Source organism: Helianthus annuus, chromosome 7, assembly GCF_002127325.2.
Source record: "Helianthus annuus cultivar XRQ/B chromosome 7, HanXRQr2.0-SUNRISE, whole genome shotgun sequence".
Lineage (NCBI taxonomy): Eukaryota > Viridiplantae > Streptophyta > Magnoliopsida > Asterales > Asteraceae > Helianthus > Helianthus annuus.
Window position 1 is genome coordinate 112600081 of NC_035439.2, and position 25774 is coordinate 112625854.

The 25774-nt window shown below is 36.8% G+C and overlaps 1 pseudogene; it reads left to right on the forward strand.

The window, feature by feature from the left end:
* The first annotated feature begins 986 nt into the window (after positions 1–986).
* LOC110888212 lies at positions 987–7302 on the forward strand (annotated as a pseudogene).
* The last annotated feature ends 18472 nt before the right edge of the window (positions 7303–25774 follow it).

Genomic DNA, 25774 nt, shown 5'->3' on the forward strand with positions numbered 1-25774 from the left:
CAATTTAACCCAGCATATTTTTATTTTCAACTTTTATCCCCGTATTTTTTATCTTTTGCAAATTTTTTGTTTTACGTTTCGTTCTAATTTTGCGAGTGAACACGCCGCAACGTGCGTGTGAGTTTCAACATTTTTTCGTCTGTTTTTTCCCGTTTGACAGGACTGACACAACGTGTCTATTTTTTCCTATTTGACAGGTTCGTCGCAATGTGCATGGTCTTAGACCGACTTAGTTATTCTTTTCTATTTTTACGTTACAGTCTAATTTCTTCGCATTATCATGCCGCAACGGGCATGCGTGATTCAACGATTTTACATATGCTTTTTGTTTGGTGTTCTTTTTCCTTTTTGTTTATTTTGTTTTTACGAGCTTTTTCGGTGTTGTTAGTTGCTGGTAGTTGTGTAGCATTAGTGCTATTTGGCATAGTTTATGCCCCCCTGCCGCAACGCGGGGGCACTTAATACTAGTTGAATTTACTATCCAACACAATCTAACCTATGTGGTGACAAGTGACAAGTTCTTAATCACTCGTTAAACAAAATTTATTTAAATCATATATTAAAATAGAAGACCTACATAGTTTTTAATTACATCATGAATTAACTACAAAATCTGAAAGACAAACATTGATGTTACATTGGCGTGAATATAACAAATCAAACAAAACACATTATTAAAACCAAATATTGAAATACAATACTACAACATTCTATTACGTCATGAAATAGATACAAAACCTAAAAGACAAACACCGATGTTACATTACATTGCGAAACATCATGAATATCGAGAAACTGTCATATCTTTTATAACGTGTAAGTAGCACAATTCGCGATCAGGATGTTGTGGCATAACATGATATCCATTGAAGAAGTCCAATCTATCTACATGTGTTGTACAATAACATATTTGAGTGAAATAGCACCTCAACAAACCACAATAAGAAAAAAAAAAAACTAAAAGTGCATGATTAGTTAAGGTAGGTATGACGGAGATGTACACTAGACAGATGCAACAACTCTCAACCGACACAAAGTAGTTCCTTATCGATACGAACTAGCTCCCCAACGAGGCTATGTAGGGGCACTAAACGTTCAGTTAGTCTAGATTGTTATCCTTAACCTAAAAAACATAAATGCATCCTTTTAAGATTAAGGCTATAAATAAATGGCGCTGAGTGACTGTAAATTTTAAGGCTTTTTAGGTGGTGAAAAGAAGACCATTTTTCCTCAGGTCAACTAAAATGTTTAATGGCACTTGTGACATTATTGTTAATAGTTGAGACATAATACGGAAAGATAAATTGACATGAGCATGGGTACTAGGAACCCTTTTACGAATGACAAATATGTCGTCACGTCCAGAGCCGGCTCTTGGATAAGCCAAATAAGGCTATTGTTTTAGGCCTTCCATGTTTCAAGGCTTCCAATTTACCCAGTCTTTTATTTTCACTTTATCTTCATATGTATATGTAAGTTCTTTTTAATTTTTAATATGCCTTTTTCTTACCTATAACAATTGTGGGTATTTGAATTCTATAGAAAATTAGAGGAAAATAGGAGTTCATAAATATAGGATCAAATATAAGTAATTATTAATTTTTTTTTTTTCTGAAACAGGTCTCGATTCTTTCATCTGTTTTGGGCCTCAAATGCAGTTGAGCCTGGTCACGTCCCGGTTTGTCATGTGAGATCTTAATGACATTATCGACAATCCTTTATATAGTGAATTTTGTTGTATAAATATGCATATATATATATATGTGTGTGTGTGTATCGTTGCCTATCATGTACCATCGTGACAATACTAGTGTTCAACTTGAGTGACTAATAGGTTATTTTCAAAGTGGTTAAAAATCGAATCAGAAATACTGACTGTTCTACTGTCAAAAACTAAGAGTTATTATTATATAGTTCGTTGATAATCACTCATCATATTGTAACATATCGCGAAGAGCTTACGACAACCTTAGTGTGACTGAACTCAAATAAAAGAACATGAAATATTAGTTTTAACAGTCCAATTCATTTAACTAGTAAATCTAACCGTTCTAATATGTTTTGAATGAAAGGAAATATGTCGTTTGACTTAATAGATAGAAAAAAATAAACAAGAAAAAGTTACTTTCTAAAGGATGAAAATACAACCATAAATTTCAAAATTTCAAAGCCGTAATAAGGGAATTCTTTCTAAGGTCATCCGTAGTCATAACTCATAAGGCCTCTTTGTGGGCGTTATGCGACATGTGGCACGCCACGTCATCACGGGGCTTTATAGAGCGTTATGCAACTTGAGGCCGTAATCATAAAGCCCCTTTGTCATCATTACTCAATTATTTAATTTTCATTTTTTTTAATTAGTTTCTAAGTTTTCTAAAATTAAAAATCATTTCATTAATAAAAAACAATATATTAAAATAAAAAAAAACGTTAAAGTAAAAAAAAACATTACACTAAAATAAATAAATTTTATTCTTCGTGTTGTCGTTGTCTCCTTCTTCCTCTTCGTTTTCTCCAGCATCCAAACCTACGTCTTCAAAGTTCTCGTCTTCGAATTCCTCAACTTCTTCTTCCTCGGAATCTTCTTCGTCGTCGCCATTGTGTGGGATCAAAATAGTCTTTCATCAAACGCTCGTTCGCGGCTTCACGATCTCGCAAGATATAGGTGCGCCGCAAAATGGGCCGTGGAGGGGGAGTAGGCCGAACGTGCTCCATTGCTTGTATCACAAGAGTACATGCACTCGTAACCGCTTCTTCCTCCTCCGCGTTTTCTTCGGGTGAAAAAAAAATCTTCGGTAAATATAAATATTGGTGAACGAGTCTTCCGATGGGGAACCAATTTTTTTAATAGGGTGGGAGTAGCTTCAACACTTTTTAAAGAAATGTATAGAGAAGAAGGGAATGATATATGATTAATTATAAAAAAATGGGAGATTTGGGAGTTATTTATAGATTGAAAATTGTTTTTTTTAATACATATGACCGTTCAACGGTCAAATAATCAAACCAAACACCCCCATGACGCCGCTATGCATATGGCGCCTCTTCTTTTTTTGGGCTATAGCGCCCTTCGTCCCGATGTTCTCCGGCGCTATGGGGCCACATACCGCCCCATAACAGTGGGTCTAATTGGAGACAAAAAAAAAATCAAATGTGTTCGGGTTCAATTATGGAACAAAATCGGTCTCTATCCAATGAAGCCATATATTTTCTTTTTTTCATCGAAAACGTATAAGCTTATCTCATTCATACTTGCCAAGTTACATCAAAACAGAAGGTAGACGGGCAACAAGCTGCGTCGCCACCCCTTTCTGAATTGCAAACCCTAATCTACCAAAGACAAAACCCCGTCCCCCCCTGAGGCTGAGCAATTGTTGTGGATGACCCGTTAAACCCTGGCCAGGAATTGGATAGCTTCTGGCGCTAGGGAGCCAAATGTGCCAAAGGCAAAATGGACAAAAACATGTTGGTTCATTGCACAATTCATATTTGACAACGAAGTAGTGCTCTTCTTTATAGGGAGGTATTCTTTTCGGAATCTATGTTGAGAATTGCGAGAATCCAAAGACAGAGGGGCACGTGGTTATATAAATGTCTTATGTGTTGCACTTAAGGGAATATGCACAAATTTATTATGTGTTTCTTGCAGTTCTCAACATTATATTATTGGTTTTGAAATAAACGTGCTCTTATTTTAAAAAATAACGTTGATTTATTTATTTATTTTTTTTCATGAACTTAATATATCCAAGCTCTTAGCGAAGAAAATGAACTTTATTGTATATTTTCTACCTCTAATATGCATGCCCAAACTATATTTTTAATATAAAATGAAAATAAAGGATCACGTTCTAAGTTATTTTTTCTATGTTAAGTATCTAATATAATAAAAGACTCCAAATAATGACACATGTCATTCTCTCCTTCAACCTCATAAATTTTATTTATATTTTTTTTAATAAGTTTCTTTTAATATTAATATTAATTAATGACCAATATATAGATATTACTTATTTTTATCCTTATCTTTATCTAAAATTAATAAATAACTTCAATTTTACAATTTAGACCCTTTGTTTTTTTACTTTTAACCTAAAGTTTTTCATCATTTGCAATTTAATCCCAACTCTTTTTTTATTTTCAATTTTGGTCCACCATATTCGTTTCGTTCTAAATTTTGTGAGTTAACGCACCGCAACGTGTGTGTGGGGTTTAACATTTTTTCGTATATTTTTCCCGTTTGATTGGGCCGTAGCATCACATCTATTTTTCTGTGTTTGACAAGTTCGTCCAACACGCGGGTCCTGGATGGACTTATTTATTTTTTTCTATGTTTTACGTTTTGGTTTAATTTCTCAGCAACGAGCGTGCGTGATTCAAAGATTTTACGTCTGCTTTTCACTCGGCGTTATTTTTCCCCGTTTTTATTTGTTTTGTTTTTATGAGCTTTTCCAGTATTGGTGGTCGCTGACAATGGTATAGTATTGCTATTACTTAACACAGTTTAATATATCCAAGCTCTTAGCGAAGAAAATGAACTTTATTGTATATTTTCTAACTCTAATATGCATGCCCAAACTATATCTATACTCTATATATTGTCATCATATTAAGCCATGTCTTATAGATAATTATTATTTTAATTTAATTTTTTCTAATTAATTATAGATAACCATCCTACTAAATATTATTTAGTTTAATTATTACTTTTATATTTATTTATTTACTTCTAATTCAAACTTAGTTATCTAATTTGATATTAGAGTAAATTACGATTTTGGCCCATTTGGTTATATCACTTTTACCATTTTAGTCCCAAAAGGAATTTTTTAACATCTGAGCACTCAACGTCTTTTTTTCTAACCCTTTTGGACCCCAACGTCTTTTTTCTAATCCTTTTAGCCCCTAAAAGTAAATGGATAGGGTTAGTGTTAGGGGCCAAAAGGGTTAGAAAGAAAGACGTTGGGGGCTCAGATGTTAAAAGATTCATTTTTAGGCTAAAAGGGTAACAGTGATATCACAGGGGCCAAAATCGTAATTTACTCTTGATATTAACTATATATTTGAACGTTTAGTTTAGTTTGTTATCAAATCGATTTTACGAAACTTAAAATAAAATTAACTAATATTATTTATCATTTCTACATTTGTAAGATTTAAATAAGGGAATATTTCATAGAATAGTAACCAAGTTTTAAAAGTGTTCTAATTAGGTCACTGATGTCGTTTTTGTCACAATTAGATAACTTAACATTCAAATCGAGTCATGTCTTTTTTTCCACGTGTCGTGAAAACAATGGAGCATAAGATGTTGGGGTCGAATTATTTTAATATATGAAATTATATTTATTAAAAATAAAAACCATTTAATTACATTAAAAATTAAAAAAACAAGTTACAATCCACGTCATTACTCGACGTTAGCATCAAATAAAGAGAAAAAAGAAACAAAAATCCACATCACCACGGTTATCTATGAAATTGATGAAAAAACCCTTAATTTAATGAAGAATGAATGTTGAGTGACCCGATTGGAACACTTATGAAACTTGAGTGACCTAATTGGAACACTTTTGAAACTTGGTTACTATTCTACAAAGTTACCCCTTTAAATAAAGGGTTATATTTATTGGGACTTCGTTATATTTACAAGTTTTATATAAAGGGTTAAATTTATTGAGACTTCGTTAACAAATTTTACTACAATAGAAATAATCTATTTATATCAATCTAAATATATAATAAAACATTAATGTGTGACACCTATCATTAATTGTAAGCATTTATTTTATGATTTTCTCGCCTCACTTCCAAATTTATTTTATATTAATTAAATAAATAAATGAATAATGAGCTAATACTAAATTTCATCCTACTTTAAATTTCGAATACCATTTTTCTATTTTTCTAATAAAATATTATTCTAAAATTTAAATTGTGTCAATTTTATTACATAATGTAGGATCGTTTTCAGACCCGAACGAGTCGATCAGAAGAGTTTATCTCAGTTTCAGAGGCGGAAACTAAGAAACTAAGTTCAATTCAGCAAGTATTACACTTTAAACTGTCGTTTTTATTGCAATAATGACGTTTACAGCAATTCGACACTTCGGCAGCACTTCGTGGCAAAACCGGAACAACTGATTACTGATTTCACTTGAATGACCATATATATAGGCCACGTGATTTCGCTTGAACACGTTTCAAGCGGAATCACTTACATTGATTCAAGCGGATTCAGAAGTTTAACTCGAGCAGAATAAGAAAATATGTTGATTTCGCTTGAAATTGACATATTGTCATTTCAAGAGGAATCACTCCTAATATCCACTTTCTCGTTTTTCGTGCCCTGATCTAATTATCTAAATACAAGACTCGATACAAGACGAAATTGACAGACGAAGTTCAAGACGAAGTTGACGATTCTTGTAATGGGGAAGGGTGGTGTCGGGAAATCTTCCACTGTGAACTCCATTCTTGGGGAACGCGCAGTTGCAGTCAGTGCATTTCAGTCGGATGTACCACGGCCCGTAATGGTTTTGCCGTGAGCGCTCAGGGTTCACATTGAACATCATTGACACACCTGGCATTGTTGAAGGAGGATACGTCAACGATCAGGCCCTGCAACTCATCAAAAGGTTTCTTTTGAACATAACCATAGATGTTTTGTTATACGTTGACCGGTTGGATTCCTATAGAGTGGATAATCTGGACAGACAAATTGTAAAGGCAATAACCGAGAGTTTCGGCAAGGAAATATGGCGTAAAGGAGTTGTAGTGTTAACGCATGCTCAACTTACGCCACCAGATTGTCTTAGTTACGATGACTTTTTTGCAAGAAGATCAGAAGCCGTTCTTAAAGTTGTAGACTCTGGGGCCCGCTTCAAGAAACATGAAATTCAGGATCATGCGATTCCGGTTGTCTTGGTTGAGAACAACAGCAGGTGTAATAAAAACGACAATGGAGAAAAGATTCTCCCAAATGATACTGTTTGGATTCCCAGCATAGTTGAAACCATCACAAACGTTGCTACAAACGAAAGCAAAAGCATTTTTGTTGACCAAAAGCTGATTGATGGCCCGAATGCAAATGAAAGAGGGAAAGTGTTCATTCATCTCATCTTAGCGTTCCAGTATTTCTTTGTTATTAAACAACTTCAAAAATGGATCAAGGATGATATTGCTAAATCACCCAAGTCTTCTTGGGAATGATATCTTCTTGCTTTGGCTGCTTGTATGTTGGTTAAACCTTGTTTTTATCTGAGTTTAGACACAGTTGTTCGTGGCGATTTTAACTTGGAAAATAAAAAGACTCCCCCTCAGATGTTGACGAGTCTTAAGTGTCGAGTCTTCGCATCTTCAGTCTTTATCAGTCTTCGGGCTTCCTTCACTCTAACTTTTTCAACTAATCTTTCAGGATCAACTTCCTAGCTTTTGCATCTTCAGACTCTCTTTCTCTAACAGACTGCCCCTCAACTTGTGCTGGGATCGTAGTCTGACTCAAGCTCTACACACGTATTCACAGATTCAGGTATTGCAACCTGGCTCACCTGCATATTCTCTACCCAAAATATAAGTTTCATAAAAGATAAGATATAACAATTTTAGAAACTCTGTTAACCACTTGTAGATATAAACTTAAAATGATTTATCATTAAAATTTCTGATGAACCACTTGTAAGAATATCATTTTCTTTCCAAATCACACACTCCCAAGCCTGTTCATCATGTTCAGCACTCGGAATTTTGAAAATCAGCTTTCCAACATCAGTTGTCGAAAATCTTTTTGAATTTTTCAAAATTTATGCTAAAACACACCGAAAATCTTTTTGAATTTTGAAATGAAATGAACATTCAGTAATAAAATATTTACAGACAATATTTTTGAGAGTTTGTGTAAGAGGATCATATCAGTTTATGAGACAAATCACTAACACCATTAAGCTTATTTCATTTTAAGTTCTAAACAATTCACTTAGATTGTCAGTATATAGGTCCACTTAAATTTTCACACAAAGTTCAACTGCTTCGAGATACGAGATTAATGTCTTAAGAACTTAAACTTATTCGCGTGTCCCACCACTTGAATACACTCCCGTATCCAGATCCCAATATTCAGTCTTACAAGTGAGTATACCACAGATGATATCTGTAAAGGGGTTAGATGCGAAACCGTGAGAGCTCAGGTCAGAACTTCCGTTCAGCAGAGAGATGACGGCTCGACTTTTGGTGTGTCCCCTTTAGAGGATCTTTTCTTCAACAGCAATGATTATCAATTTTATTGTTTCATCATTTTTGCTGAGGGCGAGCTTATATTTCAAAGCATTTTGCAAAGTATTATACGGGGACTAGGTCAGAATTTCCATTCAGCAGAAGTCCCGGGATAATACCCCAGATATCACTGAGTATAAAGACCTAGTATCTCAGAAAGAGGGACCTTTCAAACAAGATTTCAGGGGTTAACTATATATCCAAGAAATGTTACCCACGATATAAGTAAGTTTGAATTTAGGTTTATATCTCGTCACAATATACTAAATGTGCAAAAACCTACTGGCATATCATCAGTGAGATTGTTTATCACATTTTTGACTTTCCATTTCTTTAGCATGTTGTGACAGTCCACTGATGTACTATCATTTCCTCTTTTCACAACAAAACTCATTTTTGATTTTATCATGTTTTTGGCTTTTTCAAATTTTCTAATGTTTTTGGATTTTCTGAAATTTTCTTACTCCCCCTAAAATTCAAATACATTTAAAGAAATTTGAAAACAAACTATACAGAAAGTTGACAAACTGATATCCAATCGCTTCAATTTGCCATTCACTTGGCATATACAATCAGAACCCCCCCTTTCAACAAACTATTTTCCCATTTAGATTTCAAAACACTTAAGTTTGTTTTAATCAAAATGGTTTTTCTGGAAAATAAGTTTTGTTTTAACCACTTTTAGGTTCGGGGTTCATCATCTTGCTTTTTCAGAAATATCACATGCATGAAGATTACATCAAGTTCAACTTAATGACCTTGACGAATCATTAATAAGATCCAACCTTTTACCACTTGTAAGTTTATCCAAACCATTTAACCACATGTAGGAATAAAACATCTACGCGAATTCATTCAACCATAAAAATGCCGATTCCTGCATCACACTTACCAACCTGGAAGCTCCGGCAATTCCTGCAGTGTGACTTGCCAAAATTTACAATTTTTCAAAAATATTTTCTAAGAAAGATGCCGATTCCTGATCCGCGATTACAAACTTGGGATCTCCGGCAAATCAGGTTTTTCAATGAAAGAAAATGTCCACCCAACCCTGACCAGCCTTGGGTGATACCAACTCATCTGCAGTCGGGGTGTAGGTTGCTTTCTTTGTAGCATAAAAGTCTTTTACCCCTTTAACCTTCCCATCGATCATCTTTCCAAAAATTTTCTTTACATTTCCATTAAAAGTTTTCTCAACATCAAATTCATTCTTCTCAGAATAAAATTGATTCGAGATCTCAACTTTCCCAATCTTTTGTTTAAAATTTTCAGTCCTCGATGGTGGAAAATTTTCTCATCATCCATTGGAGGAACTGAGTTTTCACCCTTTTTAACAACATGTGGCTCCTCTGATTTTGTGGAATCAGACTCATCGTCAGATTTTACTTCAGTTTTCTTAACAACCCACTTTTGGTTGTCAAGCTTCACACTTCTCCTGTAAAATCTCTTTGAACATTCACCAACTTCATATGTTGAATTTTCAAACACTTTAAATTTCTCAGTTGGTGGTTCGGTTTTATCAACAACCACTTCTTTTAGTTTTCCAGAAACTCCCTGTTTAGTTTTTTCTGCTAATGGACAGTTCCATGCAGTGTGACCAACTTCATTGCATCTAAAACAGGTTCTGGTCTCTCTTCGCTGATGAGCTTCATTTTTCTTCTTCTCAGCAAGAAATTCTTGATTTGATTGTCTCCAGAATGAGCTTTTCTTTTCCTCCTCCGCAGACGGGCCTGAAACAAATTTTGTATTTTTAGAAATTTTCTCATTTTTATAGTTTTCTGGAGGAATAAAACCTAATCCTTTCTTTTTAAAATTACCATTATGGTTGGATTTCTTTCGAAAATCTAAACCATAATTGCAACCCATTTTCTTGTTTATCCTTTGTTTAACCCTTGAGGTGTATTTTTTAGGTTTTTCAGAAAGATGTAAATCTTTTATTTCAGAAATATTAATTTCTGTTAATTTGAAAACCTTTTTGATGAATTTAGTTTTTACACCTCTTATTGGAAACTCTTTATCAAAATATAATTTTTCAGAATCATTCAAAGTATATGCGACTTCAAATGTTTCGTCATTCAAATTAGATTTTGACAATAAAAATTCTTTACTATAAACCCGTTTTCCCGACGTTTTTGAACTTTTACTATAAACAGACATTATGGTTTTTGACAAACACGAACCTTCGGACTCCTCATCCTTATCCAACACCTGATCGACCACTCTTTTTATTAATTCGGACTCATGATCTATGTCGGACGCTGTGAATGTGATGTCAATATTGTCTGGTAATACATCAGTTAACTCGGACTCTAACTTTATATTGACTGCCTTTTTCACTTGTTCCTCATTCGGTTTTCTAAGCGAATAACCCTTCCCAAATTGGAGGCGGACACTTATTATAACAGACACTCTGTTTCTTACCAGTACCTTTTTCTTCTTTGGTTGTTCGTCTTTAAATGCTTCAAAACCTACAACAGTTGGATAAATTCGGTCAATTAAGTAACCAGAACTTGTATAACTTCTTAGTAAACGTCTGATTCTTTCATTTTCTGCTTTCTCAGTTTCTAACTCTTGCTTCTGTTTCGCACATTCTTCAATATAAAAATTTATCTCTTTCTGCTTCGACATCATTGTTGCATACATCATCTTTAAAGCATCTTCTCTCTCCGAATTTGTTTTCTGCAAACTATTCACAGTTCTATTCAAAACATCGTACGACTCTTTCACATTCTTAACATCAAACAACAACTTTTCTTTCAACTTTTCTGATTCACTAAACCTCTCATCTTTTTCTTCACATTGTTTGCAGGATTCCAAACATGTAAGACGTGGTTTTGTGACTTCAACAATCTTTTCGACCTCCACAATCTTCTCTACTTCCACTATCTTCTCCACTTCAACTATCTTCTCAACAATCTTGATTTCTTTCATTTCTTTTGCAGCTTTTCTCTCTTTGAGTTTCTTCAGCTTATCTGCAAAATAAAATTCAAAACTGTCAGAAGATAAATGAGTTTTTCCAACATTTATTTGTTCAATTTCTTCATCATCATCACTGCTTTCTGTTGCACTGTTCTCAGAAGAAACTAATTCTTCATCTTGATTTTTCTCATCATCAGATAACATAGCTATCCATTCCTTCATCAACTCTGGCTTTTGAACAATCTGAGCAATAAAAGCTTTAACATTTGGATCAGCTGGAATATACTTGTCCCAGCTAAAACCTGGAGCCACTTTCTCACCATCTTGATCAATAATGCCATAATAAGCTTTCTTATTTGCATCTTCGATCATTTTTCCATGTGCAGTTTGTGAATCCTTTTGTTGATGAGGTTGATTGGTGATTTGTTGATATATAGCCTTACGATAGTAATCCTCTTTGCCGAAAGGATTCTTTGCTCCACTAGGATCCTGATTTTTGTACTCTCTTTTGAAGTGACCTTTCTCTCTGCATTTAAAACAAGTAACTTTAGATTTATCAAAACCTAAAGCTGAAAGGTGAGCATCCAAAAAGTCATTTCTTCCTGTTATCATTTTGAACTTTTCAGCTCGCCTCAGAACACTTGCTAAAGCCCATTTTATATCCATAAGCTCCAATTCCTCTGCATCAACCTGGTCGTAATCTTCCTTTGTCAGCATCGGATTGCCAATTCTTCCAGCAATCAATCCTTCGTAAGATTCCAACGCAGTAACCAGTAATGCCATATGATTTTTCACAACTTCTTCCGAAAAATTTTGTCCATTTTGAAGATGTAAAGCCACATTGCATTGAATCATATGCCCACACCAGCAGTTACACTTTGAACACTTGGAGGATTAACATTTGAAAATCCACTAGTGTTGACTGAACTTTGACTGACTGATCCAGATGAATTTCCTGCACTAAACGCGGTTTGGATCTTTGGGCTAGCTTCAACATTTTGAACATTTCCTTTGTAGTACAGTTTGATATCTTGTTGATGACTCGAGCTGTTCATTCTGACTATCTTTTGCTGCTCAAGATCCTGTGCCTCAAGCTTTTCAATAAACTGAGCAATTGACAACCTACTAAACTCTCCAGAATTCTTTAAGATCATGAGATAAGTGCCCCATTCCTTCTGTGGTAATGCGTCGGCTAGCTTTTCAACCCATTCTGCTGGAGTTTTAGTAATTTTCAACTGAGTCATGGTACGCACAAGATGACAATATCTCTCAATGAGAGTCTTTGTAGTTTCCCCAGGCATACTGGTAAACAACTCAAATTCTTTTTTCAACAAAGAAGCTTTACTTTTGAGCATCTCTGTACTTCCTTTAAACTTCTTCTCAAGTGCCTTCCATATAGAATAAGCACTATCATCATGTTGAAGCAACACAAATATATCTTCTTTTATAGCTTGTTGTAACAGGCTTATCATCATTTTTTCTCCTTTATAACTATCTCTCTCTTTGTCTGTAAGTTCAAAGATAAGTTTGTCCTGATTCAAAGCATTCTGTGGTCTAATATATTTTGTTTCAATGCTTTCCCAAGCTCTTAGATGGTTTGCCTGAACCCAGTTCTCAAAACGATTTTTCCATCCATGATACTCCTCAATTCCCATAAGTTTCGGGGGGTTTTTGTAAAGTTCCGGTTTCGTTTTCTAAGTTCATGTTTTGAGCAATAGCAGACGGAGTACTCGGGGATGTGGCAAATGCGTTATAGAACTCTTCTTCCATGATTCGGTAACACGTTTTTCAAAAACAACACTTCTTAAGTGGAATATCTTGTACAAGCGGAATCCGTTCAAGCGAAATCAAAACGTTCAACCACAAACCCTGTTCAAGCGGAATCACCTGAAAAGACAACTTCAAGCGAGATTAAGTTTCAAGCGGAATAAGATGTTAAAGCAAAATAACCTGATTTCGCTTGAATTTCAAGCGGAATAAGGCTTTTCGAGCGGAATCAGATGATTCGAGCGAAATCACTGATTTCGCTTGAAACCTTTCAAGCGGAATAGGTCCTTGAAGCGGAATCAGACATAATTTCGAGCGAAATAACAGATTTCGCTTGAAATTTTCAAGCGGAATAGTCAATTTTCAAGCGAAACCACAACTGCTTATTCAAGCGGAATTAACACTTGGGTCCATTTTTACCATTTTTAGGCTGAATTTTGAATTGAAACTCTCAAGGGTTTGATAACATGCAGTTTTACACAATATATGAAAAATTTGGCCGATTTTAACCGTAAAATCTTGTTGATTTTGAAAAGAAGGTGTAGAAAATAAGAAAACACGATGAAATCCAGCTGAATTCTGCAGAACTCCTCCTCCTGAGCTCTGATACCACTTGTAGGATCGTGTACGGACCCGAACGAGTCGTTCAGAGGGGTTCTAATCTGTTTCAGAGGTGGAAACTAAGAAACATATGTGGAAAACAGCTTAATACACTTTAATATGCCTTGTATATTGATCTGCAACTGTTTACAATCAGACGGCACTTCGGCAGCACCTCGGTACCGGAATTACACAACTGATCTATGATTTCGCTCGAGATGACTATATATAGGCTTGGTATTCCGCTTGAAAGTGTCAAGAACCATTTCAAGCGGAATCACTTGATTGTGATTTCGCTTGAAACAGTCATTTGACATTTCAAGCGGAATCAAGTCAGTTCAAGCGAAATCAGATTTAAACACTCCTAAATCCTATTTTCTCGTATAACGTGCCCTGATCTAACAATCTAGAATAAGACTCGATACAACGTGCTCTGATACCACTTGTAGGATCGTTTTCAGACCCGAGCGAGTCGATCAGAAGAGTTTATCTCAGTTTCAGAGGCGGAAACTAAGAAACTGAGTTCAATTCAACAAGTATACACTTTAAACTGTCGTTTTTATTGCAATAATGATGTTTACAGCGATTCGACACTTCGGCAGCACTTCGTGGCAAAACCGGAACAACTGATTACTGATTTCGCTTGAATGACCATATATATAGGCCACGTGATTTCGCTTGAACACGTTTCAAGCGGAATCACTTACATTGATTCAAGCAGAATCAGAAGTTTAACTCGAGCGGAATAAGAAAATATGTTGATTTCGCTTGAAATTGACATATTGGCATTTCAAGCGGAATCACTCCTAATATCCACTTTCTCGTTTTTCGTGCCCTGATCTAATTATCTAAATACAAGACTCGATACAAGACGAAGTTGACAGACGGATGCACCAACAAACTCCCCCTCGGATGTTGATGGAGTCTTCAGTGTCGAGTCTTCGCATCTTCAGTCTTTATCAGCCTTTGGGCTTCTCTTTGAAGTATCTGACGCTGTAAGCATCCTCAAATCTTCTCTTTTCTCTTTCTATCACCAACAAACTCTCTCAAATAAATACTCTCCTCCTCGAATGTTGAATTCATCAGCATCAGCAATCTCAGGATCAGAACTTGGCTCTTTGTCATTCAGACTCCCCCTCTCCGTAAGCTTGGATCGCAATATGGCTTTCACAAATTCAAGATCGTTGCCTGGCTTATACTTTGCTCTGAATCGAAATCCTGGCTCTCTTCAATCACAAGCTTCTCAGGATCGATTAACTCAGCTCCCAATCCTTTATCCCAAGATCACCTAGTTTTTATCCTGCACAAAAACTCTACCCAAAACATAAGTTTTCACTTTAAAAATTTCTACTCTGCTTACTACTTGTAGAACACATGACAAAATGATCTAACATTTATAGTTTCTGATTAACCACTTGCAGGAATATCCTTTTTCAAAAACATCTGATGACCACTTGTAAGATAGATTGTTAAAACTTTATAAACACAATCTTCCCAAACCTGTTCGTCATGTTTAGCTCTTGAGATTTTGAAAATCAGCTCTTCAACACTAGTTGCCGAAAATCTTTTTGGATTTTTCAAAATTTATGCTAAAACACACTAAAATCTTTTTGGGATTTTTGATATAATATGAAATGCAATAAAGAAATATTTACAGACAATATTTTTGTGAGTTTGTGTAAGAGGATCATATCAGTTTCTGAGACAAATCACCAACACCATTAAGCTTCATTTCATTTTAAGTTTTAAACAATTTACCTAGATTGTCAGTATACTGATCCACTTAAATTTTCACACAAAGTTCATCTGTTTCGAGATACAAATTAATGTTTTAAGCACTTAAACTTATTCGCGTGTCCCACTACTTGAATATACTCCCGTATCCAGATCCCAATATTCAGTCTTACAGGTGAGTATACGACAGATGATATCTGTAAAGGGGTTAGATGCGAAACCGTGAGAGCTCAGGTCAGAACTTCCGTTCAGCAGAGAGATGACGGTTCGACTTTAGGTGTGTCCCCTTTAGAGGATCTTTTCTTCAACAACAATGATTATCAATTTTATTGTTTCATCATTTTTGCTGAGGGCGACGCTATATTTCAAGCATTTGCCGAAAGCATTATTTGGGGACTAGGTCAGAATTTCCATTCAGCAGAAGTCTCGGGATAATACCCCAGATATCACTGAGCACAAAGACCTAGTATCTCAGAAAGAGGGACCTTTCAAACAAGATTTCGGGGGTTACCCATATATCCAAGAAATGTTACCCACGATATAAGCAAGTTTGAATTTAGGTTTATATCTCATCACAATCTACTAAAGGTGCAAAAACCTACTGACACATCCGCAGTAAGATTATTTATCACATTTTTTACTTTGCATTTCTTTAGCGTGTTGTGATAGTCCGCTGATGTACTATCATTTCCTCTTTTTCACAACAAAACTCATTTTACATTTTATCATGTTTTTGGATTTTCAAATTTTCTAATGTTTTTGGACTTTCTGAAATTTTTACTCCCCCTAAAATGCAAACACATTTAAAGAAAATTTTGAAAACAAACTATACAGAAATATGACAACTGTTGTATCAAGCTTCAAATCGCCATCCACTTGGCATAAACAATCAGAACTCCCCCTTTCAACAAACTATTTTCCCATTAAGATTTCAAAACACTTAAGTTTGTTTTAATCAAAATGGTTTTTCCGGAAAATAAGTTTTGTTGATTTTACCACTTGTAAGTACGGGGATCAAATCATCATCTTGTTTTCAACCACTTGGATAAAGATTACATCAAGTTCAACTTAATGACCTTGATTAATCACTTTTAAAGAACCAACCTCTGTACCACTTGTACATAAAACAATCAAATATAAAGAATGACGCCGATTCATGTTCCACTCTTACCAACCTGGGAACTCCGGCAAGTCACAACCTGTAAAAATTTAACCATTATAAGATTCATTCACAAAATCAATTACCAACAAAGATGCCGATTCCTGATCCGCGATTACAAACTTGGGATCTCCGGCAAGTCAGGTTTTTCTATTCAAAGAATATGTCCACCCAAGCCTGACCAGCCTTGGGTGTTACCGAGCTACCAACACTCGGTTTCTTACTTCCCATCTTCTTCTCATAGAGCTCTTTAACCCCTTTGACTTTTCGGTCAATCATTTTTCCAAAGATATGTTTCACTTTGGGGTTAAAGGCCTTTTCAACATCAAAAACCTTTTTATCAGAATAAAATTGGTTTGAAATCTCAACTTTATCAATTTTCTTCTTAAAATTTTCAGCCCGAAGTGGTGGAAAATTGATGTGTGTAAAATGCAACATATAAATCACATCAATTAAGGCATAAAACTAACCATTTTTAAGTACTAATGTTGGAAAAAGAGTGTTTTTGTCTTTCTTTTGTATTTTCAGGATGAAATGAACTCAAATTCACAAAAGAAGCAAAAAAGACAACTAATTCTAGCATAAATACAAGAAAAGGAATAAAAGTAGACTGCCCGGACCCTCAACGGCATCCTCCAAGACAAAGAAGAGAAAGCAAAAGACTGAACACGCCCCGTGTCCAGCGGACACGGGGCCGTGCCCAAGAAGCAGCATAAAAGACAAACTTATAGAAGCTTCTATTGCCCACCACAGGGCCGTGTCCAGCGGGCACGGGGGCGTGGTGAAAGTACAGCAAGCGCGATAATTGTAATTGCGAATTACAATTAATGAGGAGAGAGAGTGTCAGACGGGCACGGGGGCGTGTCCAGCGGACACGGGGCCATGCCCAGCCTTCTGTTCAGCCTATAAATAGGAGTGCTTGGTTTCATTCCATCTCATCCCTTGGCACACCACCTCTCTCACACTCCATCCACCACCCACCACCACCATAACACCATCATCCACCACCATCATCCATTGTCCATCGTAGAGTGTGCGAGTCGTCTCGGGATCCAAGATTGATCGTAAGAGTTCTTGACAATCAAAGCCATGTTTGCCTAAGTCTCTTACATCACTTGGTGAAGACAAGTGTTTAGTATAATACTTTTTATTTTTAATCTTTTGCACTTTTTATTTGGTTTTGTATTAATGACTTTAATAACTAGTTACTTATGTTGAAGGTGATCTTTCCTTATCGGTTGTCCGTGGTGTCTTGGCATTATTTTACTGTCTATATAAAATAAAAGATTTTCACCATTCATATCTCCACGGTCTATATGGAGGTATGTTGGCTACCTGGTCGGGGGTTAAGGGAACGGTTTGGTAAGGGTCTTGCCCTTGTTCAGCGTTTAGAGGTCCTGCTTGGGACCTGGGTCAAATTTAGTAGGATCTCCTTCAATGCCCATAGGTATTGGATGGCGGGGATCCAAACTCTTTGACCCCCTCATAAGTTAACTACTATTAATACTATAACCCGGCTATTTAGGACTGTATCCCTGCTGACTCAGACTACTTAGCCGAGGGTAACGTCACCGCCGAAAGCGGGGCCTACCACAATTTGCATTAATAACTTAATTCATTATCTTTCAATAATCCAACCCTTTAGGATTGTATCCTTGCTGACTCAAACTACTGGGTTGAGGGTAACGTCACCTTCAAAAGAGGGGCCTACTACAATAACTAAGATAATCTCTTAAACAAGTGCAAAAGTGCGAAAATAATCAAAGGTTATACTAATACACATGTCGGATCCAAGTGATTCATCTTGTCTATCTGTTTTTATTTTATTTTATTTTTCAGCATTTAGTTAGTTTTTATTTTCTTAGATTAAAACATTTTTCTCACCTTTTGATTTGATTAGACGTTGAGGATAAACCGGTACTAAAAGCTCTTGTGTCCTTGGACGACCTCGGTATCTTACCAACACTATACTATGTCCACGATGGGTGCACTTGCCCATATGTGTGTTTAGTGTTAGTAAATATCGTGTTTTTATAAATTTAAAACTTGGCTAAAAGTGTAAAAAGGGCTTAAATATACATCTAAAATATACCGCACTACACATGCATCAAGTTTTTGGCGCCGCTGCCGGGGACACAAGGATTTTAAGGAAGTTAGGAATCAACGGCCTAATCATATTTTTATTTTTCTTTTTAATTTTTAGGATTTTTCTTGATTTTTCAGCCTCTGCAGAGCTCAGCACGGGGCCGTGCCTGCTGAACACGCCCCCGTGCTCAATCATTGGAACTGGCAATCCTGTTTTAAGTCAGACAGTAAGCTAAACACGGGGCCGTGTCCACTCAACACGCCCCCGTGCCCAAGATTCTCTTACTGAAAACAGAACCGTTAGATCCCGGCGGTTGGTAATTTCTGACACAAACATGAGTGATAGTAATTCTTTTTACTTTCGACACTCTTATGGTGTGTGGTGTCGATTATGTGGAGGCGAACATGAGGAATTAAAATGTTACTTTCTAAATTATAGGCCCCACTATATAGACCCACCGATTCCTTGTAACCTTAAGAGGGGCGAAAGTAAAGTAAGCACTATCTCTCCCTCGAATGCGCCCAGCCAGATATTCTAGGGGAAATGCTCCTTGACGAGTTATTTCAATTAGAAGAACTAATTCTCAATTGGTCAAAAGAACTTAGGAAGGATTTTATTGATCCGCCCCAAGATGATGACCATGAGGAAACGTTGGAACCGCATTCTGACAACCTCGTTGCTCCCGAAAATACCTTCATACCTAGAAAAGACTTGGACGATAGTCGTCCCTGTGCCGATTGTTCCGTGAAGGACTCCCCATCGACTTCGTTCGATGCATACATAGACCTGAGCGATTCGGCATACACCTTCTTTAACGAGAGCTCGGAAAAGGGTTGGACTTGTCCACCTAGAATGAAAATAGGAATTACCCTCACCGATAACCTTTTGCGTTCTCGCCTTAGTATAGGACAATTAAGGTATCTTAGGCACTTTGGGGTTGTTCCAACAAATCAAGAACCACCCGATATAAATAAGCTCCTTAGTAGCAACAAACTCCATGAATCAACCTCCCAACACGGGGCCGTGCCCGGTCAACACGACCCCGTGTTCACTCAGAAGATTTTCTGCTGATTTTGTCAGAATACGGACAAAATGTGTCAGGATTTTCTCTGCACACGGGGCCGTGTTCAGCGGACACGGGGCCGTGTTCAGCGGACACGGGGCCGTGTCCAGTGTGCTGTCGTTTTCTTTAAATACAGCCTGATTCCTGCTCATTTTTGACCACTTCACTAAGCAGAGATTCCTGGGATCTTCACATATACCATCCTAGGTAAGTGCTAAAAGAAGGTTCCCAAGGACCATCTTGTCTTTTCCACTTTTTTTCATTTCTCCTTCTTCCAAAATTTTTCAAACATCTCCTCCATGGAAGCTTGGAAACCCCATGATTCCAATCTTCTATGTAAGGTTTGTAGGATTTTTGGCTACGGATCCTTGTTTAAAGTTAGTTCCATAACTTTGTTTTAAATTATCTAAGCTTAAAACCACAGTAAAAGAATGTTAAAATAATTTAAAACCCAAGAATCGTTAGACAAAAATCCTACAGACCACTGAACACGGGGCCGTGCTCAGTGAGCACGGGGCCGTGTTCAAGGTACTGTTCTGCAAAAGTTTAGTTATCTTCGGTTTCTTTCACAGAAAATGGCCAGCAGGAATAGCGGATCATCTTCACGAAATAACCGAAATGGAAGAAGGTCGTCCACGGCAGAAGATTCCCTAGTAAACTACGTTTACGCTTTGAGGGAAGCCATAGACGAAATGACGGGAGTAGAAGAAGCATTAGTGGACCGTATTAATCATCTGACGGTAGGATTGGAGGGCTGTCTTCGAGAAGTAAACCTCCTGCACCAGAGGTTAAACCTTCTCGCTTCCCCGCCTTTGGTTCCCGTGATAACCCAAAGAGCGTGGAATGTAGTACCCGAGGTCATCATTCCGGCCGAATGGCACGCCATGCACCAAATGCCTCAACCAAGGGTGGTGCAAGGAGTCCCGGTGAGCGTTCCTCCTCAAGCCACTGAAGAGAATGAAGCTACCTTCTACCTCCCAAGGGAGATAGAAGAATGGCTTTGAACAACCACCGAGGAGCCGTCGGCTAAAGAGTGTTACTACATCGAGAAGCTATTCCCGAAATTTTCCTAAATAAGTAGAACCTTTATGATAACCTCATGTATCCCCTAGTTATTTAGCTAACTATATGTAATGTTTCTCTATGTTTGCAATGATATGATGGTTTCTAAGATTGGTGGTTATTAATGAATAAAACACACTCATGGTGGTAATGGATGAAAGAGGGAACAAGAAAAATGGACCCATGCACAAAGAACAGAGCAACCCGACACAAATCTCCATCACAGAAGGCTCAACACGGGCCGTGCCCAACCAACACGGCCCCGTGCTGAGCCACCTGCAGAAAAACACCCAGTTCAGGTAACTGGACACGGGCCGTGTTCAGCGGACACGCCCCCGTGTCCAGGCTTCTGTCTTAATTCTTTAATTTCTGTTACTGGCACCTGACCACGGGGCCGTGCCCGGTCACCACGGGGCCGTGTCCAGGAAGCCAGTAACATAAATCTTTGCTTTTTAACCCACTTTTACACATTCTAATCAACCGAAAATATTATTTTTGGGACACATTGAGGACAATGTGTAATTTAAGTGTGGGGTGGACGCTAAAACCTTGAATTTTGCAAATACTAAATACAAGCCTTACACAAAACTCTATTGGAACCGCTAAACACCCCAAATTTTTTTCAAAAACTTTTCGTTTTTTTTTACTATTTGCTTGTCTTGTTTTAATTTGGGAATAACAAGTTCTAAAAAGGTTATATTTTTACAAATTTACAACCGATAGCGTCATGATAACAAAGAACCAACATAAGAAAATTACGAAACGGCATAACAAGTCTAGTTAAAAATTCGATTATATATACTTGATCACATTAAAAACCCATTCCCACAAAAGTGAGTTTTGAGCCTTTATTGAGCATACAAATAAACATCTTTAGACTAAATGCTCATTTTTCGTTTCTTGTGTGAATAGCCGGTTGGTTCTTACAACTCTAGAACTTGCCACGACGATACATTCCCGGTCCTTACCAACTTAAACCCAAGTAAGTAAGTGATGGAGGCATTAGGACTAACCATATTTTTCTTTCTACACCATTATTTTTCATTTTTTTTACCACCTACCCAAAATCCCCCTAGTTAGCCCCTTTGAGCCTAAACCTTTCATTTCATTACCCCAAAACCCTTTTTACCCACCAAAAACCCTTTTTTATTTTTCACCCTTTATTTTAGTAACAAGCTCGGTTTTTCGTAAGCTCGCTATTTTATGTGACTCTAAAAAAATATATATATATATAAAATAAAATTTTGATGAAGTCAAAAACAAACAAAAGCCATATAAAAGCTTGTTTGTAGAAATACTTCAAAATAAAAAGTCACTAAAAACAAGGTGTGTCACGAAAACCGACGCTTTTTATGATTTTCGCCCTTTTACTAACCACTAACCCAACCACCCACCATTAACCGAAGCCTAACCCTTCACCCAAAAAAGTCCTCTTGATATTTACAAAGGTAAAAAGTTAAAAAGGAGGAGGATTGATTGCTTGGCAAGCCTATGGAAGGCGTAAGTTCCATGCCGCTCTCGAGTGATTCACTAAAAAAAATTATTACACCTTCGGCCGAGTGTTGAGTGATCTCCCGTGAGGTATGTGAACTTGTATATAAATGGAATTTTAATAAGGCATGCTATGCCCCGAATAAATAATTTATCTTATGAAACGTTCTAAATAAATCATAACGAATAGGATTGTAAATAAATAAAAATAAAACTTACAAAGATCTTGGATTCTCGACACTCTAGGACAAGCCAAAAACTTTCTCTTCTACCCATTCCATTTGGGAGTGTAAGCCACATTTAAAGAGTTTTGCTTGAGGACAAGCAAAAGTTCAAGTGTGGGGGTATTTGATGTGTGTAAAATGCAACATATAAATCACATCAATTAAGGCATAAAACTAACCCTTTTTAAGTACTAATGTTGGAAAAAGAGTGTTTTTGTCTTTCTTTTGTATTTTCAGGATGAAATGAGCTCAAATTCACAAAAGAAGCAAAAACACAACTAATTCTAGCATAAATACAAGAAAAGGAATAAAAGTAGACTGCCCGGACCCTCAACGGCATCCTCCAAGGCAAAGAAGAGAAAGCAGAAGACTGAACACGCCCCGTGTCCAGCGGACACGGGGCCGTGCCCAAGAAGCAGCATAAAAGACAAACTTATAGAAGCTTCTATTGCCCACCACGGGGCCGTGTCCAGCGGGCACGGGGGCGTGGTGAAAGTACAGCAGGCGCATTAATTGTAATTGCGAATTACAATTAATGAGGAGAGAGAGTGTCAGACGGGCACGGGGGCGTGTCCAGCGGACACGGGCCCGTGCCCAGCCTTCTGTTCAGCCTATAAATAGGAGTGCTTGGTTTCATTCCATCTCATCCCTTGGCACACCACCTCTCTCACACTCCATCCACCACCCACCACCACCATAACACCATCATCCACCACCATCATCCATTGTCCATCGTAGAGTGTGTGAGTCGTCTCGGGATCCAAGATTGATCGTAAGAGTTCTTGACAATCAAGGCCATGTTTGCCTAAGTCTCTTACATCACTTGGTGAAGACAAGTGTTTAGTATAATACTTTTTATTTTTAATCTTTTGCACTTTTTATTTGGTTTTGTATTAATGACTTTAATAACTAGTTACTTATGTTGAAGGTGATCTTTCCTTATCGGTTGTCTGTGGTGTCTTGGCATTATTTTACTGTCTATATAAAATAAAAGATTTAAACCCATTCATATCTCCACGGTCTATATGGAGGTATGTTGGCTACCTGGTCGGGGGTTAAGGGAACGGTTTGGTAAGGGTCTTGCCCTTGTTCAGCGTTTAGAGGTCCTGCTTGGGACCTGGGTCAAATTTAGTAGGATCTCCTTCAATGCCCATAGGTATTGGATGGCGGGGATCCAAACTCTTTGACCCCCTCATAAGTTAACTACTATTAATACTATAACCCGGCTATTTAGGACTGTATCCCTGCCGACTCAGACTTCTTAGCCGAGGGTAACGTCACCGCCGAAAGCGGGGCCTACCATAATTTGCATTAATAACTTAATTCATTATCTTTCAATAATCCAACCCTTTAGGATTGTATCCTTGCTGACTCAAACTACTGGGTTGAGGGTAACGTCGCCTTCAAAAGAGGGGCCTACTACAATAACTAAGATAATCTCTTAAACAAGTGCAAAAGTGCGAAAATAATCAAAGGTTATACTAATACACGTGTCGGATCCAAGTGATTCATCTTGTCTATCTGTTTTTATTTTATTTTATTTTTCAGCATTTAGTTAGTTTTTATTTTCTTAGATTAAAACATTTTTCTCACTTTTTGATTTGATTAGACGTTGAGGATAAACCGGTACTAAAAGCTCTTGTGTCCTTGGACGACCTCGGTATCTTACCAACACTATACTACGTCCACGATGGGTGCACTTGCCCATATGTGTGTTTAGTGTTAGTAAATATCGTGTTTTTATAAATTTAAAACTTGGCTAAAAGTGTAAAAAGGGCTTAAATATACATCTAAAATATACCGCACTATACACGCATCAAAAATTATCATCATCCACAGTCGGAACTGATTCTTCACCATTTTCCTCAACCTGTGGCTCCTCTGATTTTGTGGAATCAGATTCATCGCCAGTCACCAGAAGATAGCTTCTCTGATTTTGACCTATCAGAATTATCGCTAGAACTATCAACAGACTTTTTAACAACCCATTTCTGGTTGTCAGATTTAGCTCTCTTCTTGTAAAACCTGTTTGAACACTTACCAATTTCAAATTTTGAATTTTTGAATAATTTTGTTCTATCAATTGGTGGTTCAAACTCAACCACTTTTTCTTTTAGTTTAGAAACTCCCTGTTTGGTTTGAATTGCCTGTGAACAGTTCATGGCAATATGACCACTTTTTCCACACTTAAAACAGGATCAAGTTTCCTTCTTTTGATTCACAGTCTGCATTTCTTCTTGCTTCTTTGCAAGGAATTCTTTGTTTGACTGCTTTCTGAACAACCGTTCTTTCTCTTCTTCAGAAGATGTACCTGAAACAAATGTCATTTTTGATTTAAAATCTCGAACATATTTTTCATTTTTCTGTTTTTCTGTTGGAGTAAAACCGAGACCTTTCTTTTTGAAATTACCGTTATGGTTTGGTTTCTTTTGAAAACCAGAACCAGAAGTGTAACCCTTTTTCTTGTTTTCTCTTTGTTGAACCCTTGAGGTGTATTTTTTAGGTTTATCAGTAAGATTTAAATCTTTTATTTTAGAAATATTGATTTCTGTTAGTTTGAAAACCTTTTTTATCATCTCAGTTTTGACACCTCTTATTGGAAATTCCTCATCAGAATATAATTTGTCCGAATCATTCAAAGTATATGCCACTTTAAATGTTTCATCATTCAAATTAGATTTTGATAACAGGAATTCTTTATCATAAACTCTTTTGCCCTGTTTTTCATTTTGACCCGGAGTGCTGGACTCAGACTTTGACTCTGACATTGACTCCGACTTTGACTCCTCAGTTTCATCATTATCTAACACATGATCCACCACTTTCTTCATCAATTGAGATTGTTGATCAGTGTCAGACGATGTAAACATGACATCAATACTTTCTGGCAAATTGACTGAGGACTCTGACTCCCACTGTAGGTTTATAGCCTTTTGAACTCTTTCAGAATTTGGATTTCTAGGCAAATATACATTTTCCAGCGGGGGTGGACATTTGTTGTAACTGACACCTTGTTTCTTACCAGAATTCTTCTTGTCAGTCTTTTTCTTTGTGGCTTTCTTCTTTTCAGTCTTCTTCTCTGGAGTCTTCTCTTCATTTTGATCTTTTGTCACTTCATCCTCTTCAAATGCCTTCATGCCTTCAACAGTCGGATAAATCCTGTCAATGACATAAGAAGTACATGAGTAACTTTTCAACAAACGGTTTACTCTCTCAGTCTCAATTCTTTGCAACTCCAACTTTTGTTCAAGAGCAGCACACTTCTCGATGTAGTTGTTCACAACTTTCTGCTTGATCATGAAGAAGTGTCTTCATTGCTGTTGCTTGCTCTTCATTGGAATCATTGTACATATTCATTGCTTTGTTGAGCACATCATAAGATTCCTTCAACCTGTTCA